The sequence below is a fragment of the Apodemus sylvaticus genome, chromosome 4 (assembly GCF_947179515.1).
Source record: "Apodemus sylvaticus chromosome 4, mApoSyl1.1, whole genome shotgun sequence".
NCBI lineage: Eukaryota > Metazoa > Chordata > Mammalia > Rodentia > Muridae > Apodemus > Apodemus sylvaticus.
The window spans coordinates 120,992,360-121,012,826 of record NC_067475.1 but is presented as its reverse complement, the minus strand read 5'-3'; the positions used below and the strand labels follow the sequence as shown (position 1 = coordinate 121,012,826).

The 20,467-nt window shown below is 38.0% G+C and overlaps 1 pseudogene; it reads left to right on the top strand.

Annotated features, from left to right (window-relative positions):
- Nucleotides 1–10,136: 10,136 nt before the first annotated feature.
- On the top strand, nucleotides 10,137–12,728 carry LOC127683701 (protein SET-like; annotated as a pseudogene).
- The last annotated feature ends 7,739 nt before the right edge of the window (nucleotides 12,729–20,467 follow it).

Sequence of the window (20,467 nt, the reverse complement as noted above, 5' to 3'; positions counted from 1 at the left end):
AGGAAGTCAATTTTCCACATAATGTTAACATTATCCTAGAGACAATAAATAATCCTGTATTTTCTTTGCCAAAGTGCCTTGGAATATTTATAACAGCAAACGACTCCACAAAACATCATCTGTGGACTGAGTTTTAGGTTATAGATCATTATTAATGTAGCTTTTATTTCAATTTCTTAAGGCTCCAGAATAGAATCCCAGTAAACCCATAAGATTGTATTAAAAATACAGAGTAAAATTAGGAATTGATCTCAGTATTCAGATGTCTACCATCTTTGAGACTATGTGACCAGTCAAAGCTAATTGCCTTTATTTACTTCTGTTAATTTCTGTTTCCAGGATTGTAATATTTTGAAATCTAAGCAACTGTCTCAAAGGTATTGTTTCTCATAATCTTGTCAATATTTGTTATTAAGTGTAAACTTTAGTCATATAGGGTGATCAGAGGCCAGTCAATGTTAATGCTTGTTAAACTGTACAATTTAGAAATGATGCACATGGGTGGTGGTGGGGGAGCACCCTCATAGAGGCAGGGATCGAGGGGATGGGTTAGGGGGTTTCTGAAGGGGAGACTTGGACAGGGGAAAACATTTGCAATGTAAATAAAGAAATATCCAATGTAAAAAGAAAAAAGAGAAATGATGTACCTAACACACACACATACACACACACACACACACACACACACACACACACACATACACACAGACACATGTATAATCATGTAAAATTGACAAATCAATAATGTTTGTGAAAATTCATTTTATTAATATCTACATTATTTTTCATAATTTCACTTTTTCAGTTAATCCCTTTTGAGAACTGTCATACATAATGACCACTCATTTTACTCTCGTATCACCATTTTACCTGTAACCTTTTATGATATCACACATTTATAACCTGACCACATGGAATATAGAGACAGCAACATTAGAATTTCAACATCAGCCTTGGCTACATGAGGGTTACAAGGCAAACCTTGACTATAAGATACTTTATGTCAAAAAATAAATTTAAAAATTTAGACAAATAAAAATCAAAAGAGATTTTAGATTTATTTCCTATTGTCTTAGACTCTTGTAAAGAACTATGAAAAATTGATTTAAGAAAGAAATGAAAGTTAATTAAACAGTAGTATATAAATGTTTATCAAACTGTATGTGATCCTTTATTATGTGAAATGTTTTTTGAATCATTAAAAGTAAGTTTTACTTTGGTAAATGGTAGGAATAGAGAAGCTGGCGCCCTCTTCTTATTGTATGGACTGAGACTGTAGTAACACCTACTCTATCTGCTTAGAGGAAAGGTGTGATCTAGTGTGAAATTAACATAGAAGGACTTTTGGCTTTGATTTCTAACTCATAAGGAAACTAGCATTTAACTTCCTTAATTTCTCTGACTTCCTAGTAATTAAATACAAGGACATCTATTTATTCTTCTCTATTCCAGTGGATTTTTTTCTTTATTTCTTTCTTAAGGTAGAAGCAATATGTGTGTGTCCAGGGGAGAGCTCAGATTCAGAAAAGTTGATCTTGCTCCATAAGTCTCAATCCCATACTCGGTCAGATGAACCTGGATGGGAATATTCAAATTCTTCCTTGATGAATTATTTTCTCTTCTTTTTAGTGAATGTTAAATTGACTATACTCAGCAGTAAAATCATCTAGGCACATTTGGTTAATTTTCGTGTTGTTTCTACTTACCCTCAATCACTAGAGATAGATGGTAACATGTTCTTTTTCTGACTAATGAAATAAGCAAAACTGGAAATTGAGTACAGTTCAATGTCAACAAAAATGTGCTTGCTTATTGACAAACTGATAGCAAAGCAAGTGTGTTTATCCAAACACTGGTTCTTGTATGGTTCAATAAAAACTAAACCTATCAACAATGAACATAATCCTCTTAAGTTGCTTGATAATAGCTTCTGACATTGACATTCATGGTCTCATAACCTCTCTTCCTGAAGATTCCAACAAGCTTGGCAATGTTTCTCAAGCATACTCTAAATGGCAAAGCAAACAAAGGGATTACTATGACACATTCAAAAATAAATATGCTTAACACTACACAAGTACACATGATAGATAGCAAAGAAGTAGCTGCATCCAATTGAGACTACATTAAAAATTTAGGTGAGCAGGATTATCCACTCTGGGCTGTAGCCAAAAGAAGGATAAAGTATTCAGAGTTAGCACAAAGAAATAACATTTAAGTAGTAACAACTAACCCAGAACTTAAACTTTGTTTATTAAAATACCTCTGTTGATTTCAGCCTCTGCAGAGTGCTCTTTGACATGCTGTTTTCTGTAAGCCTGAGCCCCTCCTCCCATTTCATCTCCATCTACTTGGGCCACAGGCACTTAAGGTACTTTTTCCCTACTATTAATTTCAGTCTTTCCTTTTAGGACATCTCATTATTTTATAACTCCTAGCAGATCTACAAAACCATTGTATACTAGGTAGCTACAGCTACTGTTTTGACTGTGACTCAGTAGGCTATCTTAATCCTCTCTGTTAGGATATCTGTCTAAGCTGTGGGAAAATAAAAAGTGGAGGGGGGTGTGGAGGTGTCTGGTCCCGCATAGGAGAACTCTGGTAGGCAGAGCCTGCATAGGGGGATAGGGGGACACTGGAAGGTCCAAGGTCCATGCACAACACCAGGGTAGGGACTGTGGGCACCCCAGTATCTGTAGAACATGATCCTGCCTGGCTAGTGGGGAAGAAGGTCCTTGCTCAGAAGGCAATGCGGTTCTGGCATAGACCTCCTGGGTACCTGGTAGAAGAAGCTGCTTGGCCAAGAAGAGGCTCTATCCTTCCCTGATGCCTGGAAATGGTGAGGCCTGCTCCATGCTTCTAAGCTGAGGGTATTGATAAGAAGAGACAGTTCATAGTTGTAGTGCTTTAGTATTAGAAGAGTAGGAATAGAAAATGAGATAGAGACGTAAAGAGAGAAAGAGAAGATAGATTGATGAGTGAAGGCCATGACCATGTGGAAAGGGGGAAAAGAATAGAGAGCAGGAACAGAGAGAGAGGGGCAAGAAAGGGCAGAGAGGGATAAGAGGCCAGCGAGAGATAAGAGAGCGAGGAGTGGGTAAGAATCCTTCTTTTATAGTAAGCTGGGTTGCCCGGCTCCCAGGTAACCCTGGGGTGGGGAAGGCCTGATAGTCAGGTGACTATAGGGGTGGAGTGCATCCAGAAGGCTAGGGGCCTGGGGCATGGCCATACTTGACTAATGGCCACAGGATTATGGAGTTGAGGAATAAGAGAAGAAAGAGAGAGGGGGGGCTGAGCAGCCCTTTTTACAGTAGGCCAGGCCTTCCTGGTAATGGTAAGGTGGGGCTTAGACAGAATCCTAACACTGTCTCCCACCTCCATTCCTGTATTCTAAGACTTCTAGCAAATCTGCCTATAATCCTGAACTCCTCTTTCCAGACTGTCATGACCACCCTCGCAGGCAAGGAATTATGCAACACAGGAAGACCTTCTCCAAGCAGTTTACTCAGGATCCCTGTATAAGCTTCTTCTGACCCCAGAGAGAATAAGCCAAGCCCTTAAATACTAATAGCCAATCAGGCTTAGCCACGTGGGCATTGCTGATAGGCTGTATCCATGCATGAAGGCGCAAGACTCAACAGGCTCCACCCAAATAAGGAGTTGTTTACGATGGGGAGCCCTTCAGTGGGAAGGCAGAAAGCAGAAACCCGCACCATTTTAAGGGCGTGGTACCAAGCAGCTCCCTATAGTTCCTCCTTTTTCTTTTTAAACACGCATTCAGGCGAGAGTAGAGGTTTGACCTCTGATATATCGTTTGCCCATCGGGTGGACCCATGGACCTTGTTTTGACGCCCTTCTGAGCCATCAGCCCAGTGGATTTCGTCAAACCCGTCCGGTACCTTTTGCTCAGAGACAGGTTCTGGGGTACCAACCCGTGTGCAGTCAAACATCCTCCCCTCAAGGGCTCTCCAATCATGGGCCCCTGAGTGCAGTGCTTAGCCTCTCATCCTAAGCATGGAAAGCATCTTATTAGGCCTTCATGACTGCCAACCAGGCCTGGGAGGACTGTCCAGCTTCAATGGCTCTGAATGCCTGTACCATCATTGCAATCTGTCTTTGTTGGATAAACCTCATTCTGCAGATGCACCACAGGCAAACAATTGAAAGTATTATCAAAAGGATGGCAAGGGCATACTTTTCATTTACACTTCCCTCCTCTTTATCTAAAGGTGAATAAGGTATATCAAGAGACTTGTTAGAAGTAAAAGGACAAGGAAACAGCTTAGCATCATGGCGTATCAGCATGGGTCTCGGGAACACCGACAAGATCGCCCATCTTGGCGCCATCTACACCAGCATCAACGTCTCGCCGAGACTCAGTAACAGCAGGAGGATCTTCATTTTTATTGCAGCATCTGGTCAGCCACTCAGGCACCCACAGTGGATCTTGTTGAGTCTGAGGAAACACACAAATAGAACCTCTCGCCCACGCCAACACTGGATCAGGGCCATGCCATAATCCAGTAAACACATCCTTCCATTTAACATAACCCTTCAAGGTATTATTAGGGCATTGGTGCCGATCAGCTGCAGTCAAACCATCATTATCCAGATTCAAAAAATTTAAAGTAAATAATGCCAATGAAAGTCGTTCTTTGGGTGTTCTACCATACCCAATTCTCCCTTTTTGTTTTGTTAAACATTCCTTAAGGGTACAATGAGTACGTTCAACAATGCCTTGGCCCTGAGGATTATAAGGTAGACCATGATTCAAGATTATATTCATTTGCTTGCAAAAGGATTGAAAAGACTGAGCTGTATAGGCAGGGCCATTGTCTGTCTTAAGCTGTTGAGGTTGCCCCCATGGCACCCATGCTTCAAGGCAATGTGTAATAACATTACATGTCTTCTCTCCACTCAAGGCTATAGCATGAATGATACCAGAACAAGTGTCCACAGAAACATGAACATATTTTAAAGTTCCAAATTCGGAAATATGAGTAACATCCATCTGCCAAATTTTTAAAGGTAGCAAACCTCTTGGATTAATTCCTAAACTAGGGGGGATGATTATAAACAGCACATTGTTGACATTCAAGCACAATTTGTCTGGCATCTGCTCGGGATAATCCAAACCTTCGTTGCAAGGTCTTTGAAGGAACATGAAATTGCTTATGAAAAATTCGGGCATTTTCCAAAACAGAACTCAAAAAGGCATATTCCATTTTAGTGCAACGATCAACCAGATCATTTCCTTCATTTAATGGGCCAGGCAAGCCTGTATGAGCTCGAATATGTTGTATAAAAAATTTTGACTCTCTCAGCCAAATGATCTTTTGTAACTCTCTCAGTAACTGACAAACAGTACTGCTTTGTTTTATAGGTCCAGCTACCTCTAGAATTTTTACAGCATTTACCACATATGATGAATCAGAAAGCAAATTGAAGGGAAAAAGGCATTTTTTAAAGACTTCCAAGACAATTTGCAACTCAACCACCTGTGGAGAATTTGGCTGGAATTGATACAGGACTGGTTTCTGATGTTCTACCATATACACCCCACATCCAGTTTTTGATCCATCTGTAAATATATTGGGAGCATCTGGTAAAGGATTTTGTGCAGTTACTTTTGGAAACACAACAGGATGTTCTTTAAAAAAGAAAAACAAAGGATGCTTAGGATAATGATTATTTGTAATACCATGGATACTACAGTGCAACATGGCCCAGTCATCAATTGCTCCACATAATATTTGCACTTGAAAAGCAGTATATGGAATAATCAGGGAGGCTGGATATCTCCCAAAAAAATGCACACACTGTTGTATTCCATTAAGGGCCAATTTTGCAACAGCAGTGGGGTAATGCTCTAAGGATTTTGCTGGTGAGGCTTTAGGATGAATCCATAATAAGGGTCCTGCCTGCCATAACAGCCCTATAGGCTGCAAAAAGGTAGGCAGAATGCACAGGATGATATCCAAGTCCTCTGTGCAACGATATAGTACTGCATCCTGTAGTCCTTGCTCTACCTTCCTCAAGGCCACTGGAGCCTCCTTAGTTAATTGTCTAGGAGAATCCAGAGCTGAATCACCAGCCAAAAGATTGAATAATGGCCTTAATTCATAATTAGGTATTTTCAAATAGCTTCGGATCCAATTTATATCACCCAACAACTTCTGAAAGTTATTAAGTGTCTTGAGATTATCCTTTCTAATTTCAATCTTTTGTGGGACTACTGTAAGAGGATCCAATCTTGCTCCCAAATATGAGACTGCACTGGTTTTTTGAACCTTATCAGGGACAACAAACAATTGCTTTCTTCTCAATAATCTTATTAGCTCTTCATAAGCCTGATCCAAAACCTTCTCATCTTTATTACTCAGAAGGATATCATCCATGTAGTGAATACATCTTACTCTGGAATATTGCTCTCTTAGAGGAGCGCTGACAGCACTCACAAATACTTGACACATAGTGGGGCTATTAGCCATGCCCTGGGGTAACACTTTCCATTCATACCTCTTATCAGGTTGCTCATGATTACAGGAAGGATGGTAAATGCAAACCGCTCCCTGTCTTTAATGCAGAGGGGGATTTAAAAAAACAGTCTTTTATATCGATTACTATGACTGGCCAATGGCTAGGTAAGGCAGACAACAAGGAAAGGCCTCGCTGCACTGGACCCATCACTTGCATTTGCTGATTAATAGCGCGGAGGTCATGAAGCAGCCTCCATTTTCCTGTTTTCTTTTTTATAATGAAAATGGGTGTGTTCCAAGGAGATACTGAGGTTTGAATGTGCCCAAGGGAGACCTGTTCACTTACTAAGGAATGAGCTGCTGCAAGCTTTTCAGAGGAAAGGGGCCATTGAGGAACCCACACAGGTTCCTCTGTCTTCCATGTGATGGGAATACCCTCCTCAATGGCCCCTAGGAAAAACCCAGACCTTGCCAATCAGGTCTTTGTTGAGCAACAACTGGGCTAGTCCTTCCTTGTAAAAATTTCCCAATGCCCCCTTTTCTTTTAACACTCTCTGCCTTTTCTGATCTTTCTTCTTGTAAGATTTCTAAAGCAGTTTGTCCACCCTCTACGGCCTTACAGCATTTTTGATTTACTAAACAGCCCCTAACAAGCTTCCAAATAGGTCTTACTCCTCCTTTGAGTGTGCCCTGATCCCAGGCAAAGTCCAGATCCTTCCCTAACCTATCCCAGCAGGCAACCATTAGGCTGCTATAAACAGCGAACCAGGGTGCCACGGTATCACATTCATTAAGAAATCTCTCTAAGGTCGATTTCTTGATCTTTAAATTCTTTAATAAAAGCAGCTCCTGAAGAGCCAGAAAAATTGGATGAGACTGTGAGGTCCCCATTTTAAAAATTAAGGCTCTAAGTCCTTTTACTTGTGATCACCGGGGGGTGCACAGGACTCCCCAAAAAAGAATGCAGGCAAAAATGTAAGACACTGCTATCAGAGCAGGGTCCATAAATTGTAACCCTTTAATTTTCACTAGGTCGCTAATCTGCGAACTTAAACCTCGGTCCTCAAGACCACGGACTTTACTTTTACTTTCTGTTTGCTTTCCACAAACTTTTCGCTCCCTCTTTGTCTACAGAGAGGAGCAGGCTACCCACTTTTCACGGTCCCTTATGTCCCAACTTACGTTGGGAACTTACCAGTGCACTACCCTGACTGCAAGAAGTTCTGATCTTTGAATCCCCCCCGAACGAGGAGAGTTCACGGGTTTCAGCACTAGTTGTTGCGACCACCCTCACTAGCAAGGAATGACACATCACAGGAAGATCTTCTTCAAGCAGTTTACTCAGGATCCCTGTACAAGCTTCTTCTGACCCCAGAGAGAATAAGCCAAGCACTTAAATACTAATAGCCACATGGGCATTGCTGATAGGCTGTATCCACGTATGAAGGCGCAAGACTCAATAGGCTCTACTCAAATAAGGAGTTGTTTATGACGGGGAGCCCGCCAGCGGGAATGTGGACAGCGGAAACCCGCGCCATTTTAAGGGCGCGGTAGCAAGCAGCTCCCTACACCAGACCACCCTTATGAGCTTAGGATTCCTTCCCCATGGGACTATAAGTTCAACATTCTCCTTAACTCTTCTCTGATATACTGTTCATCTTTTAGGGCTAACCAGTCATCATTCCTTTGTAACTTGCCCTCTGCCATCTTCATTTGAAGGACTCTTCCCAGGGTTGTAGACACAGGAGGATGGGGAAATGATAATGTTTGCAGTTTATTATGTAAAAATTATGAAATAATAGAAATAGTATGTTGGGTAGAAAAAGGTAAAAATGAAAAATTCAGAAATCCAAACAAGAAGCACAGAAGTAACAGATTAAAAAAAATGAAAGAGAAAATTTATGGTCTGGAAAATGAAGTAGAAGATATAGATAAGTCAGACAAAGTACAATTCACTTCTAAAATGATCCCATAATTATCCCAGGAAATCTTGGATAATATGAAAAGAGCAAACCTAATAATAGTATAAAACAAAATGAAGAAGCTCAGGTCAAAGGCCTAGAAATATTTTTAACAAAATAATTCTCTACACATATATGAGACGCCTATGTACAAGTAGCGAAAATATCAAGTAGATAAGACCAAAAAAGCAAATCCACATGGCACAGAATAATCAAACCCCTGTATATATGAACCAAAGAAATACCTTTTAATTTCTTTTCTTTTTTTATTTGATATATTTTTTATTTACATTTCAAATGATTTCCCCTTTTCTAACCCCCCACTCCCCAAAAGTCCCGCAAGCCCCCTTCTCTCCCCCTGTCCTCCCACCCAGCCCTTCCTACTTCCTGTTCTGGTTTTGCCGAATACTGCTTCACTGAGTCTTTCCAGAACAGGGGGCCACTCTTCCTTTCTTCTTGTACCTCATTTGATGTGTGGATTATGTTTTGGGTATTCCAGTTTTCTAGGTTAATATCCACTTATTAGTGAGTGCATACCATGATTCACCTTTTGAGTCAGGGTTACCTCACTTAGTATGATGTTCTCTAGCTCCATCCATTTGCCTAAGAATTTCATGAATTCATTGTTTCTAATGGCTGAATAGTACTCCATTGTGTAGATATACCACATTTTTTGCATCCACTCTTCTGTTGAGGGATGCCTGGGTTCTTTCCAGCATCTGGCAATTATAAATAGGGCTGCTATGAACATAGTAGAGCATGTATCCTTATTACATGGTGGGGAATCCTCTGGGTATATGCCCAGGAGTGGTATAGCAGGATCTTCTGGAAGTGAGGTGCCCAGTTTTCTGAGGAACCGCCAGACTGATTTTTCAGAGTGGTTGTACCAATTTGCAACCCCACCAGCAGTGGAGGAGTGTTCCTCTTTGTCTGCACCCTCTCCAACACCTGCTATCTCCGGAATTTTTAATCTTAGCCATTCTGACTGGTGTAAGGTGAAATCTCAGGGTTGTTTTGATTTGCATTTCCCTAATGACTAATGAAGTTGAGCATTTTTTAAGATGCTTCTCCGCCATCCGAAGTTCTTCAGGTTAGAATTCTTTGTTTAACTCTGTACCCCATTTTTAATAGGGTTGTTTGGTTTTCTGGAGTCTAACTTCTTGAGTTCTTTAATTTCTGAAAAGAAATAAAACCCAGTCAGTCACATATAAATCCAGAACCATTAGAATAATACATGTCATATCATTGAAGATATTGAAAGCTATAAAGGGCTGATTCTACAAGTTCTAAAAGACCACAGATGCTAGCCTAAACTACTTTACAAAAAATGTATCAATCATAGTTAATGTAAAACTAAATAAGTAAATAAATAAATAACAATAAATAAAATATTAAGCAATTTCTATCTACCAAACAAGCTCTACAGAAAACACTGTAAGGAAAACACCCAGTAGTATACAAAGTATAAATGATTCTAGAACAGTAGATCAAAGGATATATAAAAATATACATGGTGACAGTATCATGAATTAGTAAACAATTCTCACTAAACTTTCAATATTAATAGTCTCAGTTCCCTAATAAAAACACAAGAATGGCAGACCAGATTAAAAAACAGGATCTATTTTTCTGCTGCATCCAAGAAACTTGAAACATATATTATAGTCAAGAACAAACATCACCTTAAAGTAAAAGGATGGAAAAAGGTTTTCCAAGAAGAATCAAGAAAGAAGCAGGTATAGATATTTGAATATATGACAGAATAATCTTCAAACCAAAACTATTGGTAGAGCCAAGGAATGACACTAAAGGAAATATCCACCAAAAGTTGTTAGAATCCTAAACATTTGTGTATTAAACACAAGGCCACAAAGTATATTTAAAAACTAATACAGCAGCTAAAAATCACATATTGTACCTCACCCAATGGTACTAGATGACTTCAGTATCACATTCTCACCAATAGACAAGCTATAAAATCAAAAAGTAAACAGAAATCCTGAAGCTAATTAAAATCTTAAATCAGGTAGATTTAATAGACATTTACATTATATCCCACCTAAATATTAAGGAACATGTTACCCTCTCAGTAGCCATGGTGGTCAGATAAGATGCCAGGTGAGATTTTCAGGTAGTTTCTCCCCCTATGGAGTTTTGCTTTGTGATTTATAGCAATATATCAACAAGAACAGAGACAAAACAATGTTTCAAAGACATTGAAACAGAAAAACTCACTTCAAATAAAAAACAAGTCAGGAAGCATTATGAAGGATTAAGATTTTAGAGTTGAATGATATGAACATGAGGTATAAGAAAGCTTATGGAGAGATCCTTTGAGTTTTTCCTGCTGTGGAATCCATCCGGACTCTGGCCTCTGTCTCCTGGCCACCTCCCTTGCTCCATTGCTTCGTAGCACAATCTGTGATCCTGCCTCAGCCCACGAAACCCAGACTGGCTGCCTCCCCAAAGCTGGAGGACAAGTCGGTCTCTTCCTGCCTGCCGAAGGAAGAAAAAGAACAGCAAGAAGCAATTGAACATATTGACAAAGTACAAAATGAAATAGACAAACTTAATGAACAATCCAGCGAGGAAAAGTAGAGCAAAAATATAACAAACTCTGCCAAACATTTTTTTTTCAGAAGAGGTCAGAATTGATACCCCAAATCCCAAATTTTTGGGTAACAACATTTGTCAACTATCCACAAGTCTCTGCACTTCTTGGGGAGGAAAATGAAGAGGCTCTGCATTATTTGATCAGAGTTGAAGTGACAGAATTTGAAGACATTAAATCAAGTTACAGAATAGATTTTTATTTTGATAAAAATCATTACTTTGAATTTAAAGTTCTCTCCAAAAAAAAAAATTCATCTGAATGAAAGTGGTGACCTGCCTTCAATGTCCACCAAAATAAAATGTAAATCTGGAAAGGATTTGACAAAATGCTCAACTCAAAGGCAAAAGAATAAGGCCAGCATAAGAGGCAGCAGGAAGAGCCAGAGAACTTCTTTACCTGGATACTGACCATTCTGATGGAGGTGCTGATGAGTTAGGAGAGGTCATCAAATCTCAGCGTTGGTTTGATTTGCATTTCCCTAATGACTAATGATGTTGAACATTTCTTAAGGTGCTTCTCAGCCAGCCCAAGTTCTTCAGGTGAAAATTCTTTGTTTAGCTGTGTACCCCATATTTCAATAGGGTTATTTGGTTTTCTGGGGTCTAACTTCTTGAGTTCTTTGTATATATTGGATATTAGCCCTCTGTCAGATGTAGGGTTGGTGAAGATCTTTTCCCAGTTTGTTGGTTGCTGATTTATCCTTTTAACACTGTCCTTTGCCTTACAGAAACTTTGTAATTTTATGAGGTCCCATTTGTCAATTCTTATTCTTAGAGCATAAGCTATTGGTATTCTGTTCAGGAACTTTCCCCCTGTGCCCAGGTCCTCAAGGGTCTTCCCTAGTTTCTTTTCTATTAGTTTCAGTGTGTCTGGCTTTATGTGGACATCCTTGATCCACTTGGAGCTGAGCTTAGTACAAGGCGATAAGAATGGATCAATTCACATTCTTTTGCATGCTGAACTCCAGTTGAACCAGCACCATTTGTTGAAAAGGATATCTTTTTTCCACTGGATGTCTTCAGCTCCTTTGTAAAAGATCAAGTGACCATAGGTGTGTGGGTTCTGGTTCTTCAATCCTATTCCATTGATCCACCTGCCTCTCATTGTACCAGTAAGTGAGGCAACCCAGTCTCAAAAGAACACTCATGGTATGCACTCACTGATAAGTAGATATTAGCCTAGAAGCTTGGAATATCCAAGACACAATCCGCATATCAAATGATGTCCAAGAAGAAGGAAGGAGTGGCCCCTGTTTCTGCAAAGCCTCAGTGCAGCAGTGTAGGGGAATACCAGGACAGGGAAGTGGGAAGGGGTGGATGGGGGAACAGGAGGAGGGAAGGGAATTTATGGGACTTGCGGGGAGTGAGGATCAAGGAAAGGGGAAATCATTTGAAATATAAATAAAGAATATATCGAATTAAAAAAAAAGGAGAGGTCATCAAAGTCAATATTTTGCCCAATCATCTACAGTACTATTTGGTTCCTGATATGGATGATGACGAAGAGGCAGATGATGATGATGATGATGATGATGATGATGATGATGATGATGATGACAAAGAAGGAGGAATTTTGGAAGATATTTATGAAGAAGGAGATGAGGATGAAAGTAAAGAAGATGACGATGGGGATGAAGGGGAGGAAGGAGAGGAGGATAAAACCAAGGATGACTAGCACAGAAGATTGATGGATTCCAACCTTCTTTATTATTTTCTTTGTATTTTTTAATTTTCTCCAGTCCCTGGGAGCAAGTTGCAGTCCTTTCTTCCCTGTCACTCTGTGTTCAGTTGCCCTGTTTCTAAGTCTCAACATCATGACTCTCTACTAATTGTAGGAAAAATATCTTGTGCAAAATACAACAGGAAAAAAATCTCCATGTTTCTGTTCTACATTCATTTTTATCCTTTCTTATCTCAAAAATTTGTAGAATCAACACCAACCCCATGCTCTGTGGGAAAAAAAGAGAAACCCTCCAGTTCCTTCAGCTCTGCTGGAAGCAGGAGGGCACTAGACGCCTGGGTAGTAGTGCATAGAATTCTAGTTATTTTTCTTTCCTCTGTATATAAGGCTCAGAGAATACACTGTATCTCTACGTGAAAACAGACAGCACTTAAAAACATTTATTTGTCTACTTTCTCTTGTTTAATAAAAAGAAAGGAATAGAAAAGAAAAAAAGGGAGTATAGATGGTGAGCAAGGGTAGGTTGTGGGTGTCAGGGTTAGGTGGGCATCTAAAAACATGGCTTCTCCTTTGTCATGTTTAATTGTGATGTCTAACACACATCCTTGCAATTTAAGGTGACACTTTTAAAATAAACTTCTCTCCAGATGATGCTTGAGCCCTGACACTCAATGGAAGAATCAGTGGAACTCTACTTTTTTTCTTTTTGGTTTTCACTGGAAGGGAAAAGAAGCTCATTTTAAATGTTGAAGTGCACAAGTTGCTTTGTTACAATAAAATCAATATACACAAAGTGCACAAAGGACTGGATGCTTTTCTCCCTGAACAGATCCTCCACAGACATTCCAAGTTTGACCTGCATAATCACATCATGCCAAACTTTATCTCCGTAACATCTTAGCCTTTGATACTCACTTCACAGGATGACTTCCGGGCTGTGCAGATTGAGTTAAAGGAATTTGAATCATGTCTTCACGGCTCCATAACTGAGTGTTGGCACAGGTTGCTGCCATGATTTTTTTAAATCTCAATTTGGCGTTTTTCTTTTTTAAAATTGACCTTTAGTTACATCCCTGACATCCCATGACATCCCTGAAAGACAGCTGCTAATGTGTCTTCATTGGCAGTGTGCACTGCCCAAGGAGGTGGGCTGTTGGGATAAGTAGTCGGTGAGGCCGGTAGTTTCTGTCCCAGGTATGTAGCTGAATCCCTCAGCTGTGACTCTAAACTGGGTGGACAGAGAGCTGTCTGCTCAGTGGCATTGTGCAGAGAATATTGTTTGGGGAAGCTACCTGATGCACAAGCTTTTTAATGCTGTAGAATAGAGCTGAAATCAAATACCACTTTTTCAGACATGATTAATGGACAGCCTGGTCAAATTTAAAGCTTTCCGGTGTATAAAACTTTATAAATGGAAGTACTCCACCAATAGGCCAAGTGTAACCAAAATCTGTCTAGATGGATGGTATGTAATTTCTGCTCAGGACTCTGTTTAGTAAATACATCACTGTGTACGTCAGGAATCTTGCTCCAATGGGACACAAGAAAGGCAGGCTGTATGAAGCAAGGTCAGCCTCTATTACCTACAATAAAAATTAACATGGGTGTTCTTTATTCAATTTTTTATAATCAGAGGTATGTATTAATGTATTGCAAAGTAAATCTCACCATCACTTCTCTTTTCCACTTCCCTTTCAAGAAAGACTTATTTTTAATTTTTGTGTAATGGGAATTCTGCTAGCATTCATGTCTATGTACTGGAGATATTCTACTTCCCATGTAGAAAAGGGCAGTAAATCACCTAGGACTTTTGCTATAGATGGTTTTAAACCACCATGGGGCTGTTGCAAATCAAACCATCCCATGCACTCTTGGCACTTAAAGTCTTTAATATTTGTCTATCTTCTCTCTCTTCTCTCTCTATGTCTCTTTGTTTCTTATGTGTGCCTGGATACACACATTAACTTGTTTATACATGAAGATGTAGTTCTTGGGTAGATAACCATAGCTAATGTATGATCACATTCATCAATCAGTTGAACATGTCCAACAGTCCCTTTTTTACAGCACTCCTTTCTATTCAATGGCTCTATTCCACTTCTGTCATGTTGCTTCAGTAAGTGAAGGTGTCTATATTAGGGACAAGAAACCAAAAAAAGATAAAGTTGGGAGAGTCACGTAGACACAATCAGGCAACTTATAAATTGATAAAGTTCAAAATTCTATGCTGAAAGACACAGAGAAGAGTGGGATAATAGATCTATGATAGAAATATAGCATACAAAGTTTAATTAATAAATTCCTACTGTGATAATTTCTTTTAGTAATTATTATCCATCTGTGAGATGACATTAGGCCACTTACTTTCTTGAGAGGAGCATTATATCATGTAGCCTCCTATGAGCTTTCTATCAATGTATTATAATTCATAAAGCCATCTATGGCTAAATAAATCGTAGGGATGTTGTAAAACTGGCAACCTAATGAAATGGTTTATAAGAAGTTATTATACACATTTTTTTCAGTACAGGAAGAAAATATGAAGAATTTTATTAGTGAAACTCTTTGGCTAATATAATTTTAGATTTTACATTTTGTGTTACTTCGAAAAAATAATGATCTTGAAAAGTTCTTTTATATTTTTGACTTAATTTTGACACAGAAAAACAGTAATTTTGCTTCTGTAGTTTGAGGAAATTGAAAATACAACACTAAGAAGAATAGACATTAATTTGTGGGCTAAGATAGCTATGTCTTTACCATGGTGGGCTATTTAAATCAGTAAAGTTCAAGAAGCTGTTACTGCACAGTTTGGGCAAATATATCTTTCCTAAAATAACATTATTTTTACCAATTCTTTACTACAAAGTAATATAATATATATAACCCAACAAAATAAACTTTCTTAGATTTTTTAATAATTATTATAGAAATATATTGACATGAACATACGTCAACATGATTGATAAAAAAGTCAGGTGATTAAATTAACTCAAGACAGAAGACATGTATAAAATATATTTCACCCCTAAACAGTAGCTAGTCTATTATTTCATTTCATAGTTTGCAAAATCTAATTAGGTCATGGCACAATTACTGCTCACTGAGTGACAGGAATCTATGCTTCTCAAAGATTCTGCAGTGAACAGATGGCACAAAAGTAAAATTTGAATTATTATTGTCAAGTATAATGTTTGTTTTACCAGAACACAATTTTCTATTGTAATTCATGACATGTGAAGAAATACAAGTGCTCATGTGGTCATATGTCAGTCAACAATAAAGATATATTGCAATAAAGAAGGCTGTGGTTCATATTGGTCCAATGGAGATACAATAGCATACTTCAAGAATATCATTACAAATATCACAGGAATATTATGGAGCATGGCTATAACATGTAATTGAATTTTGATATTTTGGGGATTTTCATTATATCTCATATAATTATAAATATTGCAATAATCTGTCAATTTCTGGGAGGTATTATCTACTAATATAAGTTTTTTTTAATTTAGGTCATCAATTTTTCTATGTTGATACAGTTGATTTTTTCTTAAATTTGTTAAAATATCTATAAGTTTGTTGTATTTTTTGTTTAAGTAATTGGCTCAATTACTTGTTTTTATATTATATCACTCATGGATTTAATGTAAATTATATTTATTTCAAGTTGTAACTATAGCAAGAAAATGAGTCTGCATCATATTACGATCTTTTTCAACTTTTATGCATTTTATAGGCAGTTTCAGAGTGGGTGGGGAGAAGGACAGTAATTATGTATTATAAATATGTGAAATTGTCAAAGAACTAATTTTAGAAAAGTATTTAGACAAGGTTATTAGCATTACAGTCAGAAAGTACACAGAACAGGTCACAATCCATGTATTACTCCATGACAGTAGATGTTGGTATTTCATGTATTACCTTAGTTCATGTTCTTTAAACATTAATTATTACCTCTCTAATGGTAACAGTGATACACAGCTATTATGAGGAAAAACAGGAAGCAAAAAAGTTAAAATTTAAAATCACTCTTGTATACAGTGAAGTGTAAATATTGGAATCAAATTAGGATGAATTACATTTTTAAAGAATGAGATGTAGTTGATTATTTCCTCAGTGCAGTTACCTTAAATCTATATTTATATGTGTAGGATATGGGAGTCTTTTTGAATTCTTGTCTTCTTATGCTTATGTTATAACATATTGGGAATTATTATGATGTTCACCAGAGCTGTTCCCCACTTTCATGTTTACATTCTTTGCACAGCAGGGTCTAACCAGGATGCACTTAGCAAGTTCCTGAGATGCTTTTCTTGATGCTCCCCATGGTGTGGTGGAAGTTTTAGGTGGCATGAATTTTTGAAGTACATTGGTAGTATGGAGTGAAATTAAGGTTGTCTTCTGTAATTGAGGAAAATGAGCATGACTAAACCCATACCTGATACAAAGTCTTAATGCACATTTTACCTTAAAATTATTGTTTGAAAAATTTGTGAAGATTTCTCAGAAACTAAAAAGATAATTTGAAATATATCATTCTTACTTAATCAAGTTCCATCTAGATAAGATTTGTGCAGTTCTCCTTTGCCCCGCTCTGTGTGTGTGTGTGCGTGCGTGTGTGTGTGTGTGTGTGTGTGTGTGTGTGTGTTGACTCTAAACAGTATCTCTGAACAGCTGAACTTTAAACTGTGTGTTCCAAAAGATCTTTGAATTTTCCCTTGTTGGACACATTTTAACATGTAATTCAGCAGGCACCCTCTAGAAAGTACCAGAGACCTGGAGTGAGAGACACTGGGGTCTCATTGGGGGTTTTCTTAGCCAAATTCCCAAAATTGGGGAAAGGGAGCTTAAAGAGTTGACTTCCAGTAGATAGGCAGGACCTCAAGTGAAGGGACAGGGTTACTAAACCACAGTCAGAATTCCTGACCTAGGATTGTTCCTGTCTTAAAAGAACTGGGAAGTCAAAAATGAAGAAGAGACTGAAGAAAAAGAGGTCCAATGATCTGCCTAACTTGGGATCCATCTCATGGGTGTGAGTAGCACTACTGCCTGACACTACTATGCTATGATGTGCTTACAGATGAGAGCCTGGCATGGATGTCCTCAGAGAGGCCTTACCAGCAGCTGACTGATAAAGAAGCAGTTACTTACACCCAATAATTGGACTGAAGTTGGAGAACCTTATGGTTGAATGGAAATTCTGCTGCAAGGGGTGGGGGTAGGGGAATCTTTAGGAAGTCTGAGATACATGGGATGGGGGAGACTTCCAGCAGTCAATGAGGGTGACTGTATCCAAAATCCCCAACTGTGGGGCTATGGAGCCTGAAAAGAATACCTGTAACCAGACAGTGCCCACAGAAGAGGGATCATAACACAAACCCACCTACAAAATTTTTAACCCAAAATTGTTCCTTCATTAAAAAAATGCATGGACAGAGACAGAGCTGAGAAGAAATGGCCAACCAATGGATATATATATATATATATATATATATAGTTTATGAGTTTAAAATTCATGGCCCCTATTCTCCAAGTTTATATTTTATTTCAAAGCAAAACACTATTAACATAGATGTGTACCTTTTTACATCTTTTTTCCATGCTGAAGCAAAATATGTGTGCATAAATTATCATCACTTTCTGTTGTCGAAAATATTAAATCTCAATCGGGTAATCTACTCCACCTTTGACTCCTGAGTTCCCAGATAAAAGACACAAAACTTTTGTATTTATAAGACTTTAATACACTTTAAGAAAAATTATTTTTTCTTTCTTCATTTTATTTACTAATTAATTGAGGACATGTGCAATTAAAGAAAATAATGACCATCTTACAGGAACATAATTCTCTTTGGAGAGTATTAAAACACTGTACATTATTAGATGTGCCTAACCTTATATGTATTCATTGTCCTTTCCTAAATTCTGTAATTATTTTTATAACAAGCAGTTTCCAGGGGAAAATGATAAGTTCTTTTATTTATTTATTCTGTAAGCAAAACTGAAATGAGTACAATATGCATTTCATACCAGATATTTCAAGATCATTAGTATCTCTGGGCACAGAGAATTAATAGGGATCTACACGTTCAGCTAACTTTGTGCCCTTCCAGATTTACATGGTGTGTTACTCTGTAAAATACTGTAGGACTTTATGATTAGAAGTGACTCTAAATAATTCTATTTCTCTTTTATTGAATTTGGGAAAATTCAAATTTTTTTTTTTATCCAGAGATAGAACTAACTGATTCTGCAAGTATTTAAATTTCTTCTAATCATCTTGGGCCTGAATGTCTGCATGGGTCTCAGCTACCTGAGAACATTTCAAGCGACTCATATACTTTTCTCTCCAGAGGCAAAGGCAAGGCCAGTTGCCCTCTCTGTTACTTACTCAGGTGCGCTTCACAGTTATCTAAATAATCCCCTCTAGCTGTCACACTTAGGGAAATAATCACATACTTTGGGCTATGTATTCTTTTCTATCTAACCCTGAAATAAATTCTTTGAGGTCTGCTAATTTCCCCCACTTTAAAGGTAAGAAAATGTCACATGAAAAAGGTATCTATGTGTTTGTGCATAATCCACTACTGTTAAAAGCAAGTCATACAGTACTTTTGCTGGATAAGCAAAAGTTCTAGGAGAAACTTGGAGGGGAAATTGTCTTAAAAACTAAGTGAAATATGAGAATGGATTCTTGATGTCTATAATCAAACCTATCTAAAATATTTAACATAGTATTTCTCTCCAACTCTCCCCAATCATATTTTTCCCAATATGTCCCTGTCCTTTCCTCTAAAAATTAAATAAAATAAATTGAATAAACAAAATATATTAGGAACATATGTTAAATCTGTCATGTTATGAAAAGCTGACTATGTGTCCAAGTATGGAGGATACTAGCTCCAATAGCAAACATTGCAGTTTGTGGTACCCGTGTCTATAATTAGAACACCAGAGTTTGACAGAAAGTGTAACAATGACCATACAATACCTGTGTCACTTTTATACAGAGGCACTTTTTAAATGGAAACGTGAAGTCTGAAATGGAATTATAGTAATGTGTGTGGAAGACAAAATTAACAGCAGGATTTCTTTCTCTTTTAGTGAAAACTTGAGTACACAAAGCCTGGTTACACCCTACATTATATATAAATATATTCTCATTTCATAGCTGACATTTTCAACTAAAGAGGTGGTCAAGTAGCTGATTCATAGCTTCCCTTTCTGCGTTATAGCACTGACAGGCTGTCTTCATTTTAAATGTTATCTTCTTTTTCCTGTAATTTCATTTGTGCCTCAGATGTTCTGGCTTTCTCAGTTAATATGAAAAGTCCTGACTATTGGTCTCTGTCTCTCTCTCTCTCTCTCTCTCTCTCTCTCTCTCTCTCTCTCTCTCTCTCTCTCTCTCTCTCTTTTCCCCTCCCTCTCCCTTTCTCCCTCCCCCTCCCTCTCCCTCTCTCTGTCTCTCACACATGCATATACACACTCCAAATTCTAGTCTATTTACTTTTTTTTTAGCAGGTAGATTTGGTTGTCTCTGGTGAGAGTTTAGCTATGTTGCCTTGATTTTGATAACAGGAGAAACTTAGTTATTGTAGATTTAAGCCAGCGTCATAATTGTAATCCAGACAAGCCACTTAAAGATAATGTGATTTTATTGACAAACTCAGATTTGTATGTGGGGAAATCTGCGAGTTATCCAAACCAGGAAGTGGTAATTTATTCTG